At 33.3% G+C, this 18,678-nt stretch overlaps 2 long non-coding RNA genes across 2 annotated transcripts; one reads left to right on the top strand and one right to left on the bottom strand.

Moving 5' to 3' along the window:
- The first annotated feature begins 12,281 nt into the window (after positions 1-12,281).
- LOC143072542 (uncharacterized) lies at positions 12,282-14,186 on the top strand. The gene is made up of 3 exons (XR_012977227.1): positions 12,282-12,336; positions 13,216-13,381; positions 13,805-14,186. It is a non-coding gene; the product is annotated as an uncharacterized LOC143072542 (long non-coding RNA).
- On the bottom strand, positions 13,535-15,272 carry LOC143072544 (uncharacterized). Its single transcript, XR_012977228.1, has 2 exons — positions 15,178-15,272; positions 13,535-14,361 (listed from the first exon to the last, which is right to left on the bottom strand). It is a non-coding gene; the product is annotated as an uncharacterized LOC143072544 (long non-coding RNA).
- Positions 15,273-18,678: the final 3,406 nt, after the last annotated feature.

Raw genomic sequence — 18,678 nt, forward strand, 5'->3', positions numbered from 1 at the left:
GAGAGGACAATTCCGATACTCTACGGGATTGAAGGTCATTATCTAGGTTTGGATTGTCCTAACCAATCAATAAATTTTGATTATTCACGTCTCGTAATATCTTCTAATCAGGTAGCAAGAAAAATTTACGCACTAAATGTCCATCGTTCAATTCTTAATATCGACTCCTATGAGTCGATAACGAGGTCCAATTTGTCAGCCGTCATCAGGTAAAAACAACAAATCAAAGAATTCAACTTTATATACAATGTATAGCTAATATAGGACAATGGTGTAGATTAAAAATTACACCACTTCAGACCCTTTTGTTTTCCACATAATTAATATTGCCAATAATTAACAAGTTCGGTCGAATCCGATACCGATACCAATAGTATATTCACCTGTTACCTATTATCTTATTTATACAATCCGCATCTGACAGGCGCCCCTCAAACGGTGTATTTAGGATTTTGTTGTATACACGGGTCATAATCACAGGGTTGACACTACTAAATTCAATTGTTCCCTATTGTAGTACTTTAATCAGTAAGACTTTCTAAGTTAACACATATTCGCTAGCCAAGGGTTACGATCCACCCCCGCTCTCTTCACCCTTGGCGGATTGAGCCAAGATTTGTGATAACAATGTTGCGCCATCTATCGGAAGATAAAAATCACGCCCATTCCGAATACATTATTATTGACCAATGGTAGAACTTGAACTCTTCAACTTGGAGGTAAAAACACGGTAGTGTCTAGATTCTACACACTTGGTAAAGCTGGAAATCAAAATATACGTCAACATTCATGCATTTGTGCATGAAACATACACAGGAACTTCTATTGGTTGATTAAAAACATTCAAGTTGTCACTAAATATTCGTATTTTTAGGGATGTAAAGACTTGTTGCACAATAAACACGTGGTAATTGTTTACAAACACTTTCTACGTTTACACGTGATCATGTTATAGGCGCTTTTTGATTGGATGCAGCGAGTTTTGACTGCAACCAATAAAAATCCTAATCTTGTGTCTCCGAAATTTTATCTCAATCCGCCAAGGTTGAAGAGAGCGAGAGTGGATCGTAACCATTGGCGAAGATGAAGTTACTAAACATCTAGACTTAAAATAAGGCGTATTATAGGTACATTTTTCAATTTGTTAGCGGGCATGACGTAAAACAGCGAATCAAAGAATTCAACTTTATTATACTAATATAGGACAATGCTGTTGATTAAAAAGTACTCCATTCCAGGACCTTTTGTTTTTCAAATAATTAATATTACCAATAATTGATAAGCTCCAGGTCGACGGGTTCTCACAGAAAGAGTTTGAAAGCAGAGAAAACTGTGTATCTTATCAGACTTTAGCAGATGACAAAACCAATACTAAAATAAGGCTTACACATAGTTATATACTTTAATTCAGTCACGGATCCGCGATATCACGGGTGTGTTCTACTATTCATAATGATTATATATTAGACAAGTTGCTTTCTTAAAAAAAAAGAAGCAATATATGAACCTAAGACCGCTGACTGCCGGGTCATCAAAAGATCGTTGCTGAATTTGTGTTTGCTTTTGAATTGAAATAATTGACTGTGAATGAAAGTATATATTTACAGATTCTATTTGAATAGTTATTTTAAAGCTCGACTATTTTATTTATTACTTGGGAATGTACATAATTTTTCCGATTATAACCCTTTGGCAAATCATAATTTCTACTAACCGGATGACTTATGCAAATTGCACAAACCTATCGCAATATAAATTTATGCACTCAGTTTGCCTTATAATCTTGTGGTGTGATTGCATTTATTTTCTATCATATCTTTATATTTTGTTTCTCGTATTTGAAGCTGTCTTTACTCATGGCAGATATTGTATGCGGTGAAACCTGTGGCATGCAATTGATTGGGACCTCTTATGAAGAGAATTATTTTGGTCTCATAAAACATCTGAAATTTTAAGGATTTCCTGATTTTACTTAAATCAATTCAAACATTCTAAAGGGAAACTTAGCTTTGCCGAAGAATTTCTTAATTCAGAAGTTTATGAATACCTGTACACACTTTCAAAATAACCAATTTATATAAAAAGGTATGTACATGTAGATATAAAAAGATACCAGAATTAAAACGATGTATGCCAGACACGAGTTAAGTCTACAAAAAACATCAGTGATGATCGAATGAAAAAAGTTAAAAGGCTAAATATATTACAAAGTTAAGGAATCTATTCATTTGGTAGACAATCCTTAGCTTTTTGTAAAGGTCAAAGTTTATAATAGGACAGTCACTCAAAAAAGAAACAAAAGAGAAACAACTCGAGGTCAGCATATATGGAAAGCCAACGGGGTCAAAATTCTTAATTCGTAACTTGTCAATTCGTAACTTGTAACTGTGTAATTTCTAAATTGTTAATTCGTAAATTGTTAATTTGTTACTTGTTACTGTGAAATTCATAATGCTTAATTCGTAAATTGTCAATTTATAACTTGAACCTTTGTAGTTTCAACATTCTTAATCGGTTAATTGTCAGTTTGTTACTTGTAACTGTGCAATTTCATCAAGCTTCATTCGTAAATTGTCAATTTGTAACTTGTATCTTTGTATCAAAATTCAACATTCTTCATTTATTAATTGTCAATTTGTATTTTGTAGATTTCAAAATTCTTGGTAAATTGTCTTTTTGTATATTGATGTTTTGTAACTTGTAACATGTGACTTGTCGATGTGTGAAATGTCGAAGTGTTAAATGTCATCGTAACCCGAATAATTCAGTCGTTATATTCCGCTGATCTACGAAGGCTCGTGTGGGAGAAAATCGGATACGGAAAGGGCTTGAATTATTCGAGTTAATGTCATCGTTGTATTATGCTAACGATCATTATGACGACAGTTGGCGCTCGGGTTCTTCATTTGTGTATAAGCCTCCAGTAAGTAGGAGCACCGCCATATGGAATATATACCAAAGGAGTTTAAATCAATTATGTACAGCGCATACATATAAAAGATAACAAATATGTAAATAAATTGTTTGTTTTATATGGCATGTATAACAGGGACTCGGTTTTATATTGAGGTAACCTCGTATAAACATGTTTGTTTACTGTACTGGTCACCAAACCTGCAATGAGGTGTGTCACTTCCTTTATTAAGATATATAGATGTGTCGCTGGAACGGGCTTCCTTATCAACTTCGCAAATATATTACTGTCACTTGGCAAGAAATTTCTACTCAATATTTAATCGGGTCAAAACAAGACTAAAACATGAAATATAAGAGATCAAAAAAGAAAAATATGCAGTCAAATCTGGCAGTTTTTTACACACCCCTATGTTGAACAATAGATTGTTCAATTAACAGCATGTTTGGCAATTAAAAATTCATATATTAACAGCTTTAGCATATACTTTATTTATAGTGGTTGTATAAATGTTATATAATGGTTTTGTGTTTTAAGAGATATTCATCCCTATGCATATCGGTTTTTATGCGTAAATTGTCTCTCCTTTTTTTCTACCTTTTCTATCTCTTTCATAAGAAGAGTGATTTTTCTATTGTTCTAGTGTCACTGGAAATCCCACTGTGCATATATATATACTTTAAATACGATAATAAAAAAAATCATGTCTTTTTTTCAGGACTTCTGATCCAACCATGTAGTATGGCATGTTATTGAGGTATAATTCTGGTTGATGGATGTTCATGAAGGACCTGTAGTACAAAGTATATCACTGGATTAAGCTCTCTGTCTAAGTGTATTATTAAATTGCTTTGCTTTGAGCTCGGTTCATTGTTATGCAATTCATTCGTTGTGAAATAAAGATTTGATAGACAACTCTCATGTACAAGGATTTCTCGTATTATCATTTCTATGTACAATGTAAGTAACAGGGAGATAAAAGCATTTTATTTTTTGTTTGAACCAAACATTATTTGTCCATTGAACAAATTTAAAAAAAAAATAAAAAAATAACACAACAATGCTACTCCCGCTACTAGCAAAATGATGCTAGGTTGTATTAAGACATCTGTAATGCCTACTGATGACTCGGTCCTGAGTGTAAATGGTCATTCAATTATGTTAAAAATTAGACCAAAATTTATAAGGCCTATCTGGCTTAATTGATTTCTGAAACTATCTTTCATTGTACATGTTCAACATTTTTCACTCGTTTGTTTATTTTGTTTGAATTAACATTGTAACAGTAAATGTTAATTACAACAGTAACACTTTCATACCACAACAAATACTGTATTGCTATCACTTATATTTGTATCCACATATTAACAAAAAAAATGAAAAGAGAATAATTTTGCAATACCATTTTCATATTGAATACTATAACTTTTTAGATATTTGGACATATTAAGTAAATGTTTATAATACCCAATTGAAATGCTTGAAATTCTTTCAGATAACTTTAGGAGCAGTTATGAGTCTTTGAAGCATGCTCACAAAGGTTCTTTCGGTGATATCATTTTCATATTGGTCAAAACTTTGTTTTGCTTTCACCAGCTTTGAAGGAGATATTATCAAAGAATTGATAGAAAACAGCACAGAAGCTTACTTTCTTGCTCATCAGGCCCAAGCATCATGTTAGGCATTGTCATTACTGAAAACAAATAAATGTCTTCTAAACTGAGGATCAATTCAACATTTTAAAGTGGTTTACTAATGATACTGACAAGTCACAACAAAGATATATAAATAGAACCATACAAATAGTTAGCAAATACATATAAAAAAGATGTGACATGATTGCCAATGAGACAATTCTCCACAGCAGACCAAAATGACATAGAAATTAACAATTACAGGTCACCGCACAACTTCAACAATGAGCAAATCTAATACAGCATACCGGTAGTCAGCTATAAAAGGTCTCGAAATGACAATGTAAAACAATTCAAAGGAGAAAAATAACAGGCTTATTTATGTACAAAAAAAACGAAAAAACGAATATGTAACACATAAACAAACGACAACCACTGAATTGCAGGCTCCTTATATCTCTAATGTTCTCAGATATCATCTCCCAATTTAAAAAAAATCACGAAAAATTGAACCTATTATGTGTTGCTCTCCTAGCTATAAAATGTATCCAAAATCAAAGATGTGGAACATATTCTATCATAATCATTTGGTAACTAATGTTATTAGTGTCTCTTCCATGCCCGTCTTGAACATAAAAACTAAACTAAATATAAAATAAACAACACTCCTAATGCTCAGGTTGGTTGTCATCGTGCAACACAGTTAATAACACATATAGGAAAATCATAGAACTACATTTATCATAAAACACTGTCAAACATCCAAACATACTATCCACACTCATCTGTGTCCACACTTGTATATGTACAAAATAATGAACGAACAATAAATCTAACAACAACAAACGACAACCACTCAATTACAGACTCCTGACTTGTGACAGACACATACAGAATATGGCAGTCAGGGTTATGCATGTAAACGGATGCCCAACCCTCGCCTTACACCGGACAGCGGTGTAACAGTACAACATAAGAATAAATTATTATGGCTTGTTTTTGTAACCAAATTATACACGCCTGAAGATAGACCAAAATCGTAATTTGATTTAATTTTTTTTATCAGTTTTCCTTAATAGTACAAGGACATCGTTAACAAACAAGTAGTTCTGCATATATATTTATTATTTGATTTTGAATCAAAATGATTTCAACAGCAACAAGCTGAAGCAACGAGTATCATTTTGAGTAATGGGAATATTATGTGAAATTGTTCAAAAATTATTTTAGTAAACAACATCAAATTTGTTTTTATCAACAATTTTAGAATTACAAAACTATTCCAAGCTTTAAAACTTTCACTGTGACCTCCCTTTTCCTTAACCCCCCCCCCCCCCCCCCGTAATACTATTGTCATCCTTTTAGTCAGCACTAAACTGCAAGAGGAAAAGCATTATCACTGTTATACATATTTAAAATAATAAAATGTAACTTACATTGCTCCTTCTGTGTTCTTTCACTATTTTTTTCTAGTCAATAAATCCCAAGATTGAAATTATCTTTTTGCTGGATGAAAATAACATATCGAGTACATGCACCTTCTAGTGCCAGATGTATCAGTTGTATTGAGATCGTTTGAAACAAATTTGGATTCTAGAGTATTGTCCGTAAGAAAATCCTTTTGATGAAACATTTAGGGTTGAATAACGAGCTAAAGGTAAACATTTCCTTCTCGGTCATTCACATCGTTCACCGAATGCGGACACCAACTTCTGTGCACGATTAAATCATGCAATAGAAAGTTCAAACTGCCTTTTAAATAAACGGAACTATATTGGTCACTCGTGATTTCAATTCTGATTTGTTTAATGTCAATAATAACAAACTTATTGACATTTGGGATTTATTCAATCTAAGAAATGTATTTAATAAAGCAACAAGAGTAACTGATAATAATAATACACTCTTAGACCCTATATAATAAGTGGCTGTATATCATATTATTTTTCAGATGTTTAAATAATACCTTTGAAATTTTTTTATAGTGATCAAAATGCTGCAGTAATATTTCTTTCAAGTGTCCATCAGCAATGTCACGCACTTTCAAAAGAGAAGTAAGGATATATGATAAGATGGATAAAGATGATTTTTTTAAAATAACTAGGTATTCAGTCAACTGTAGGCAACAATCAGCAGGGGGTCTGGGGCTGCTCAAGGAAAAAACGATCGTGCTTACAATTTAATAAATTATATGTCTAAATTTTATTCTTTTAACTGAAATGTTTCAAGTTTTCAAACTAAATTTTCCCTGGGACAGTCATTTAGTTTAAACATATTTATTTATAGTGGATTGGGAAACAAGTTTTGCAACTTATATTAATCCCTTTCCACTTTGCGGGGACAGTCATTTATACATATGCGGGGCCGTGACAGTCATTTATACATATTCCTTTCAAAGTATCTATGCTAATTTTATAATGAGATGCCATGTAAACCAGTACTGAAATATATCACGTCATAGAACATTCCTGCAAAATTTCGAAGAGTTGCGTGAACATTTCGCGAATTGTTCGAGTTTAATGTTTCGAATTTGTTACATGGGACAACGCCCAGTGAACGTTTTTTCTGATAATCTGTGCCTTCCGAAGCCTACGAATATAATATTTTTTTTTTTCTCTATCATAATGTGAAAATTTAAGAAACAATCTTTATCTTCATATATAATTTGAAATGTTCATTTCAACATTTTTAAGAAAATTTCCTTATCAAATATTTATTTAGCGCTATTTTTCGTGGTAGTAGCAATATCTAACGTTGCGTTGATAGTACAATCGGAAATATGAAAAAAAAAATATTTACAATATGCATTGCCCAGCGTAGATCAATGCTGGGAACAGTATACCTAGCAATATATATGTTCCTGATCAGCTTATCCCTTTAATTAAGCAGTACACCCTGTTTGGTCTTTTCATACTTATTCCGTTCTGATTGATATTATACGTTTAACTTATTTAACAGTACATTTTGTGACAATCATTTATTTAAAAAAAAAATAGGCACATAAACACTGATATTACTATAAAATAAAACTATCCTTTTGGCAAAAAATATCAATCTTTTGATTCTTAAACCTTCACCCTAGCCACACAAACACATACATACATAGTCAATGCCTAATGCAAAAGTTCTGTTCTGTTCATACTATCGTATCAAAATCAAGAAATTCGTATTTCTTTATAATTTTTTTTATCCTCTACTGTAAAATCCCTACCTGCTTAGATATTTGAACAATTGTGGTCATTACAGAGGGGGAGGACAGGGGTAAGGGAGACAAGGAGAAAGAGGGTAGGAGAAAGGAGAAAGGGGGTGGGAGAAAGGAGAAAGGGGTAGGAGAAAGGAGAGGAAGGATGGGAGAAAGGAGAAAAAGTTGGAGAAAGGAGAAAAAATAAAATATCTCTCCTTTTAATAAATGATCTAATATTTCAAGAAAAAATATCTCAAAAGGAGATGTTTTATTCTAATGGGAGAAAGGAGAACGGGGGTAGGAGAAAAGAGAAGAGGAGTGGGAGAAGGGAGAAGGGCACCCCTGTCCTCCCCCTCATTACACGCAGATCTGAGTACTCAAAATTACTAGAAGCTAGTTGATTGATTTTTAAACATCCACTGACCAGTGTCAAATATTTATGCAAGTTAAGGACCAAAAATTTTTTTTTACAATAAATACAACAGGGAGCTAGGTCCTGTAATAGGTGTCGTCCAGGACGAAGGTCTAGAAATTTGAAAATGCCATGCATTGGAAAATGAGGGATTATTGGATAGGAGCATAAATTTTGCCTTTCAGTAGACCAACTACGAACTCCTCAAAGACTGGCATTCTCTCTACTACTAGGCATCGGCTTTAATGTCCCCGTTCTAACCAGACGTGACTGCGTATTTATACATCCTGCACAGCCAAATGAACGACCAACATTGGCAAGTCGGGTAAACCCAAAGTGGAAAGCTAGTTGAAAACTAACAACAACTAATTAAAAACTGATGTGTCTAAGTTGAGGTTTATTCAAGTTTTTGTTGATAGCAGTGAAATGATCTGAACCAAAGTTCTAGTTTACAGTTTCTATATGAGGTAAAATCATAAAACATTCAAATCTATCCAATATTCTATTCACTAAGACCGAGAGACTAGTGTACAGATGACATTCGATAATCAAAGAGTTTTGACAACTTCACTGGCGTTCATTTACACAGATAACGTTGTTTATTATTTAAAAAAAAAAATATTTGTGAAAAAATTATGTGTAGGTGATGAAAATAACCCTTTATTATATGATGCTTCTGTTTATCTAAATGGCTTAACACGACCGGTACATCTCCTGGTTCTCATTTGTAGAAAATATAGCCCATACAAATACATTAGACATAAATAAAATACAGGGGCCGGTTTCACGAAGATATACTAAGACATTTCATAAGATATATCTTAAGACATGTCTTATGATCCTCTTATGACTATACTATACTATGTCTTATCATAAGACCCTCATAAGACACCTCTCGTGTAGTCCTAACTTTATGACCAACTTTAAGAGATGTCATAATTTAGGACCACGTTGTGAAACACACTTAGGACTAAGATATGTCATAAGACCATCCTAAGACATGTCTTAGTCCTAAGACAGCTTCGTGAAACTGGGCCCAGGTTATAAACTATAAACAAGAGAAGAGTTCATTCTCAAAAAATATTATCAAAAACCTAAAAGATAGCTTTGAAAATAATTTCTTTGAAAAATTAATATCAACAAATGAAACCAATAAAATGTTCCTGTACAGTAAAAAAAAACCCAAAATATGAAATAGACAAATACATTTCTAAAAATAGTTTTGAAAATAGAAAATTATTATGTAAAATGCGAGTTAGTTACCATTTCTTGGAAATAGAGAGGGGTCGATATAAAAGAATTCAAAGAGAAAATATAATATGTAAACATTGTAATTATAAATGAGGTTAAAGATGAAACCCACTTTTCCTTAAAATGTAAAATTAATAAATCTTTAATCAGCTTTAAAAGAAATAAATAATATATGTCCAGAATACTTTAAATTGTGTAATGACTTTAACCGCGCGTAACGTAACGCTATACTTTGGTGTTCCATATGTAACGTCACATCCTAGTAACGTTGTTATGTGTTCTTGTATAGATTTTAATACACGTTCCACATGTTATATTTGTTGTCTTGTAAATGCCTAAGTTATTTCATTGGCGACGAGGATAAAAGAGATGAAAAGTAACTGAGAGAAGATATTTAAAGGCATAACATAAGAAAAGATAAAGAAAAATGGCTGAAAGAATTACAGTTGTGACAGAAAACAGAAATTTACGTACTTTACCGTTCACACCCTCGGAGGATCATCTCACCACGGGAAGTCAGTGGGAGGAATGGTTAGAAGGAATAGAAAGAGAATTCCGCTATTTTCGAATTACAGAACCTGAGGACAAAAAGGACGCAATGATTATTTACGGAGGTAAGGAAATTTCAAGATTAGAGAAAAGTACACCTGACCCCGTAGACAGACGCATGGATGTTTATGAAAAGTTAAAAAAGAAACTAAATGATTATTTTGCTCCAAAGAAGAATAAACATTATGTAAGATATGTATTTCTGAAAATGAGACCGATTAATGGAGAATCAACAGTGGCATACGCGACACGACTACGAGAGAGAGCTGCTGATTGTGAGTTTGAAAATGAAGATGACAGAATTTTAGAACACATTATTCAAACCACAGAAAATGAATCGCTAATCAAAAAGACAATTAACAGAAAGTGGACACTTGATCAAATGTTACAGGAAGTACATCAGCTAGAAGATACAACATTGCAGATACATGATATGAGAGATATATACACAGCATCAAGAACAGGAGAAATTGCAAAAGTGACGAATAATGGAGGAAAACAAAGACATTACGGCATGGAAAATAGAGAGGAAACATACACAATGAGACATGAAAGGAGGAATAATTGTAACTATTGTGGAAAAACACATTCGTTTGAGCAACGTGAAGATTGTGGTGCTTACGGAAAACAGTGTAACAAATGTCATAAATGGAATCATTTTGCGGTAGTTTGCAAATCGAGTATGCAATCCGTATACCAGGACAATGACCAATTCAGGAATCAACGATACACTGGTAATCAAGGTAGGACTGTTAGAAGAACAATGGAAGACACAGACGAAGAAGAATATTCAGATGATGAGTTTTTCGGAAGGACAGTGAATCATTTGGGTGCAGTTAAGAAAATAAATGTACATAAAATTAGAAACGAAACAAGAACAGTACTAGTTATGATGAATGATGTAGAAGTGAAAATAGAACCAGACAGTGGAGCCGACGTCAACGTAATGGACGAGTACCAGTACAGAGCATACAAACACAGAACTAGAGAGGGAGCTGAATTATTAGAAAGCAAAACAAAATTGAGTACTTTGCAAAGCAGTTTAAAAGTAAAAGGAGAATTCATTACAACAGTGAGAAATGCAACTAGAGGAATAAAAACAAAAGTAATTGTGATTAAAGGAAAAACTAATTCACCACCACTTATTGGAAAGAAAACACTCATTGAATTAGGCATGTTACAAATACAAGAAGATGGAACATTAAAAGAGCCAAATGAATTAGGAATTCAGGGTGGAAATGCAAAATTTGAACCCAAAATACCAGATATAAGAAACAAAGCAGCAAGGAATAAAGCAAACCACGTAAGGAACAACAATAAAACCGAAAACATGATCAAGAAGATAACACAAAGAGACAAGAACACAAGAGCACAAGGAGACAAAGAATACAAACAAAATGTTTCAAATAAGCATTCACAGAATAGGAGGTACAGAGAAAATTCTTTTAAAATCAGTGACCGTGTCTTATTCAAGCAAGAGAAACGGAATAAATGGTCAACTGCATATGAACTTGAACCGTATATCATATACAAAATATCCGGATCAAGCATAGGAGCTCAGCGAAAGTCAGACGGAAGAAAAGTGTTTCGTGACTCTTCACACTTCAAACTTGAAAATAACATTGACATTCCGAACTCAAATGGTAAGTGGCGAGATAGGATTTGGATGCACACTAAACCTAATGGAGACAAACACATGGTTGCACTAGGAAGAAGAGAGATGCCGAACCGAACCAAGAGAGCACCTGCCAAATTTAGAGACTTTTTGGTCTGATTTTAAATATGGACTGTAATTATCGAATATGATATCATAAGTGAAATATGGACTGTAATTATCAAAAATAGATATCATAAGTGAAATATGGACTGTTAAATTTAAACTTTTATTTTTGAACATTAATTTATTTAATACCACTTTATTTGAAATGAAGATCAGAACTTTTGAAGAAATGGAGAAATGTAATGACTTTAACCGCGCGTAACGTAACGCTATACTTTGGTGTTCCATATGTAACGTCACATCCTAGTAACGTTGTTATGTGTTCTTGTATAGATTTTAATACACGTTCCACATGTTATATTTGTTGTCTTGTAAATGCCTAAGTTATTTCAAATTGTCTGAAGCAGATAGATTGCAATTAATTCTATCTTCATTTAATATTATGCAGCTTACTGTCATATGATATAATTCATTGCAATCTATCTGCTTCAGACAATTTAAAGTATTCTGGACATATACTATTTCAATCTAATTAAAATATTGATCTCTGATTACGTTATACTACCGTTAGTATAACCACGGTCGCGAAACACGTGACTTGCTTGTGATCAGTTACACGGGAAAATGGCGCCTGTCTGAATAAACAAGTTCGCTTGGAGGCAAATTTTGAACGTAAGTATTTACATATCATCGTATTCATACTATAGGACCCCCCTCATCATATGCAGCGTTTCGTTCCGAATATTTTGATGCCCATTAAGTTATATTTCACTGTTGGTTTCATAGAGAACATTCACAGAATATTTCAGATCTGCCGAAGATTGATCAGGATTGTGTACACGATATGTCCGTAAAATCACTATAAATCCATTTATGTATCTTATTTTCGCCAATCGTGTACAGAAACTTGCCCACATTTACTTATTCATTCATACAAACTAGCGTCAGTGTATATTTTTGACATTTTTGTCAGCTGAACGCAATAATATTTTTTTTTCAAAAAATGATCAGTATCCACGGCACGGGGGGTTAACTTCCTATTATTGGGTATACGGGAATGTGCCAAAAATATGGGTCATAATTTTGCGAGATTTTATATAAAAATGACCCTCCTTTTTAATGACATCCTATATTAAAATGCATTTACGTTTGATAACTGTATATTGATTTGGGGTACTATGATCTACATATCATATATAAATATGCTATTGATATGTGCACCAAACGATGTCAATTCATATATAAAAAGGGTAGCTGGTATATTTATGAATTATGAGTGATGATGAGTTAGTGCTTATATAAGCATGGGTCATATTTTAAATATTGTATATAAGTATAGGTCATTCTTTCTTAAATATTTATATAACTATAGGTACTGAGTTTCAGTGAATGTTATATTAAAATGGGTACGTTTTTTGAGGCAAAATTGGCACACCCCTACCAAAAAAATATCGAAGTTAACCCCCCGTGATCCACGGTATGAAAATATATGATCAGTTCCACGGTATGAATCTGAAAGTTATAGATCATTTCCCATAACTTTATATTTAGGTTTTAAATGGATGCTGAGAAGGCAGAAAAGCTGTGTAAAATTTGTGGAAAGTCATTCCGGAGTATTTCAGCAGTGTATGATCACGAAAGGAGGCATGCCAAGAAGGGGCCATACAAGTGTTGTAGGAAAGTTTTTTTTCAGTAAAGCCAATATCAAAAGACACAGGTAAATTTTCATTTCATGGAATTCTTATCATATTACTGTCACTAAATTTTTGAAAATAACATAAGCCACGGAAATAGAGAAGTTGTCTATAAACAAAATCAGTCAAATGAAAATACGAACTAGGAATATATCATTTCTGTAAAAATGTCTCTGTCCTCTGTGAATATGTACTTTTATTCAAGGAACATTATGTATAAAAAAATCAGCATTCAAAAATCTAGGGAATTGCAAAACCCGAAAACCAAGACAAATTTGTACAATCAATTAACACTAACACTTTAAAATACATAACCGCGATGGAACCCACCACAACATGGGCAAAATAGGTACCAGTAATCATTGCCTGCCTACAAGCCTTGTCTAGGAAATTACCTTACTGGACACTATTAACCATATGTTAATTCTTGATCTTTAAACATTCAGGTGTGCAGTGCATGGTGAAGAAAAAACATTTGCATGTGAACAGTGTGATAAAAGATTTTCAATTATGGCTGATCTCACCCGTCACCTCAAGATTCACGAGGAACACCCTGTAAAATTTAAATGTACAGTATGTGGTTTAGAGTTTAAGAAAGCACATGATTGTGGTGATCACGAGGCTAGTCACAGGGGTGACAAACAGCATAGGTGCACATGTGGAAAGGCATACATCCACCAGACAAACCTTTACAGACATAAGAGAAAATGTAATCATTGACAATCAGGATTCATCTTGACTTTATTATTTATTTTACGTTTTGTACTTTGATCTCAAAGATGAGATACATACTGGTTTTGACAAATAAAGATTTATTTCTATGAAAAATATTTATTCAATGCCCATTTTAACAGTTGGTAGAAGTTTGGCCTGGTTGCATCTAGCTTTTTCCCAACGAATTCCAAGTTCCCCTTTACATAGAGCATTTCTGTCAGTTGAAATTGTTGCCTCTCGCTTTCGTCCATTCAACCGTTTCCTCCCTGCAGAGTCGAATGTATGATTTCTGAAAAAAAAGGAAAATACAAAGTGTACAAATTTATTCTACACTGGGGAAAACCTGGAGACCGTAATTCGATTCATGGTTAGCCGTAGGGCCATATGCATATTAGAAATTGCAGTGAGGATGAAAATATTTTTCATAGACGAAAATCTTAGCACAAAATGTATCTTGCGTTACATGTGGAAACTACCATTGTCACATATCAGTACCGAAACGTTCATTATACAAGTGCAAATTAGAATTTAACTGTGTCGAGAAAAAAAAATGTAGTTTCCAAATAGGGTCGAAAATATATTATAAAAGTCTGATAGAAAGTATATTATTTATGCGTCAGGCAGTTATACTTTTGCATAAAATTATAAATTATTTTCTGCATGTATTTCCTGTCCATAAAAACCGTTTATGGGATCTTATATATAATTATTATATCGATTCAGATTCATACCATGGAACTGATCATATATTTTCATACCGTGGATACTGATCATTTTTTGAAAAAAAAATATTATTGTGTTCAGCTGACAAAAATGTCAAAAATATACACTGACGCTAGTTTGTATGAATGAATAAGTAAATGTGGGCAAGTTTCTGTACACGATTGGCGAAAATAAGATACATAAATGGATTTATAGTGATTTTACGGACATATCGTGTACACAATCCTGATCAATCTTCGGCAGATCTGAAATATTCTGTGAATGTTCTCTATGAAACCAACAGTGAAATATAACTTAATGGGCATCAAAATATTCGGAACAAAATGCTGCATATGATGAGGGGGGTCCTATAGTATGAATACGATGATATGTAAATACTTACGTTCAAAATTTGCCTCCAAGCGAACTTGTTTATTCAGACAGGCGCCATTTTTCCGTGAAACTGATCACAAGCAAGTCACGTGTTTCGCGACCGTGATAACGTAATCAGAGATCAATATTTTAATTATATCGATATTATTTATATCTTTTTCAAGCTGATTACATAAAGATTTATTAAAGAAAATGTTGTCAAAAATTGCTCTCACTAACGACGGTTCATGCACTAGCACATTAACGAATCGCCGTTCTCCTTAGTCTACTATATGCAGCGACACAGTGTGCAACGTGCACGTGGCAAAGCTTACGAAAACTGTCGGTTTCTATATTGTTTGTTGCTACGTGGGTGCTTGCCCAAAAGAATGCAATATAACTCATCATCATCGTATGAATAAAGTTCCACAAATAAATGCAATGGGAAATTTTCAATGAGGAACTCCCACCACATATCTCTGATCAAATGCTACAACATGCATGTACATATACATCTAAAAATTGAATGTTATATAACTCGCACGTACATGTACCTACAGTGGTATTTGGAATGTCGGTTAGCAGTTTTGTAATAGTATAATAGGCGTTTAAGATTTCTATGGATGATTTAGAACTTTTCCAGTATACTGGAACTCTAACCGATAGGTGAATACTAGTACTTCTAAAGCGAGAAAAGTTATTATCATTATGTAAACGACGAGTTCATTCGTCAGTTTGTAATTTGTCTACTTAGTTTTCACTATATAGCTTTCCAAGATTGTTTCATTGGAAAAACAGCCTCTCGCAAAAAGTCAAGCATATAGGAATGAAGGCTACATCTATACAAAATGTTCAAAATATCTAATATACGCTGGAGACACAATACAACGGAGTTATGCCAATACACGAAATATCGTCAGCGAGAGCAGGAGAGCAGCTAGGTATATGATAAACACCAGTTATCTTATTACATTTTTCAAGATTAACCAACATTTAGATCATAAAAGATAAATATAATAAACCAGACAAAACCCCTTCTTGTCTAACCCCTTGTAATACAGTAAAGAACACAGACTGACACTGGTTTACTATTACTGAACTCATAGTATCAATATGACAGTTATTAATTATAATTGACCATAATTTGCCTGTTATCCCTATTTTATACCATTTATACATAAGACCAATTCTCCAGACAGTGTCAAAAGCTTTTTTAATTGTCTAAAAAGGCAACAAAAATTTTACTGAATAATTCTAGGTTATGATAAATTGTTTCATGTAAATTAAATGATGCAGTTAAGCACCTATAAGGTACTTTTGAAATCCTTGTTGTTGGAGATTCGGCATGTTCTTGTCATACAACACGAAGTCAATTAACCGAGCTTTAATAATACTTTCAAATAGCTTCAAAACACAGGATAGTTAACTAAATGGTCTATAATTATCGGGTGAAGTTTTGCACTTATTTCGATCTTTGAAGACAGGAACAAGGAGGCCTAGTTTCCGATTCTTTGGTATACGTCCTAATTTGACGATGAGATTGCATCAGACCGTTATGTACACTTCACAACAGGACTACCTCCGTGACGCAAATGTTCGTTTTGTACTCTGTCATGTCCGGCAGCTTTTTTATATTTTAACTGTCCTATCAATTTAGAAACTTCTTGTTCAGTGATCATTCCACCAAGTAAGTATTCACCTTCAACGCCACGGGTTTTAATAATATCTTTGTATACGCTCTCAATAGAACATTTAAATTCATTGTCAAATTAGCATTGTCTTTTGGGTGGTATAGCTCGTAAAAAAAATCTGGGCGAGTGCCTGTGCCTTCAACCCCTAGTGGTATAAATATGCACTTCATTAATAAATAAATAAAAAGCCAAGTTCATTTAAGGTTCCACTAAAGTCAAAATATAGGACACTTCATAAACATCTACACTTTGCCTGTATTTTTTAAACTATAATGAATAAAGTTCTAAACTATGAGAATATATATAAAAAAGAAGATGTGGTATGATTGCCAATAAGACAACTCTCCACAAGAGACCAAAAAGACACAGAAATTAACAACTATTGGTAACCGTACGGCCTTCAACAATGAGCAAAGCCCATACCGCATAGTCAGCTATAAAAGGCCCAAAAATGACAATGTAAAACGAGAAAACTAACGGCCTCATTTATGATAAAAAAAATGAACGAAAACAAATATGTAACACATAAACAAACGATAACCACTGAATTACAGGCTCATGATGTTTATTTAAACATACTTAACATATACACACTGTGTTAATTGTAAATAAATTTAAAAATATAATGTTGTGACCTAACCGGTTCTTGTGGGAAACACCAAATTTTCAATAACATCAGGAGGCCTGCGATACGACTTAATATATGACGAATTAAACATCTATGCTATTTAACGAGAAGACCTCATTTTGTGTGTCGCTTCTCTTCCTTCCCCAACAAATTTTAAATCATCATGCCTCTGTGTCCTATAGGTACCGCATGCATATAGTAGATCATGATATTCCGATAATATTTCCCTGACTTATATGCGTGTTTTTAACAACACGGAAAATTAGAATTAAGCAGTATTTATATTTAGTGTTTTTATAAATTTAGAAACACGTCAGAGGGAAGTTTCCCCAGTTTTGATAAATGCGAGAGTTCTCTGAATTCCGATAATTCCATCTCTGTCATATAAGTTCTGAAGTGTAGTTTTTCTATATGTTACCGTTAAGAAACTAATATTATCATTTAATAAACGTTCTTGTTCCAAACCGCAAGTCGCGGGTTTGTTTATGTATTAATGCGCAGGCGTATAGTTTTCTTGATTTCAAGGGGTATCAGATTGAATGGTTGCTCTGGATTCCCCACTTCATTGATTAATTTGAATCTCATGGGATTCTTTCTATGTCTGTCTGCTTTTGAGGGTTATTGTTGTTGCATAATTTTAAATCATATGCATCATTTAAATTAAAATAAATGTAGTCCACTTCGTAAAGGTATACCCATAACACCCCTTCAGCCGAAATGGAGTCTTCCATATTATCGTTTCGAGTTGTTTCCCTTCCGGAAGTATTTTCCGTCAAAATCGAAATACAATACGACTCGTCAAGAAAAATCAACTCGTTAGATGTGTGTACGGAAAGGAATCATGCCCACTGACCCAAAGGAAATTAATATTTAAAGAGTTAGAAATGGGATTAGAACTATTAAATGGTACACTCGCGTTAAAGGAAAAAAAGAAAATGCTTATTGGTGCATTTTATCGCCCTCCAGATAAAACAGATGACACCTACCTTAATACAGTTAAAGAGGAAATAAGTACAATCAAATCAAAACATAAAAAAAACATCTTCTTGATTGGAGGTGACTTCAACCTACCAGATATAAATTGGCAAGAACAGACCATCACACATACACAGTACCCCACAAGAACCAGTCAAACTTTTTTAGACACCGTAGCGGATAATGGTTTAGAACAAATCGTAGATTTCCCAACACGAAAAGAAAAAAACCTTGGATT

Source organism: Mytilus galloprovincialis, chromosome 4 (assembly GCF_965363235.1).
Source record: "Mytilus galloprovincialis chromosome 4, xbMytGall1.hap1.1, whole genome shotgun sequence".
Lineage (NCBI taxonomy): Eukaryota > Metazoa > Mollusca > Bivalvia > Mytilida > Mytilidae > Mytilus > Mytilus galloprovincialis.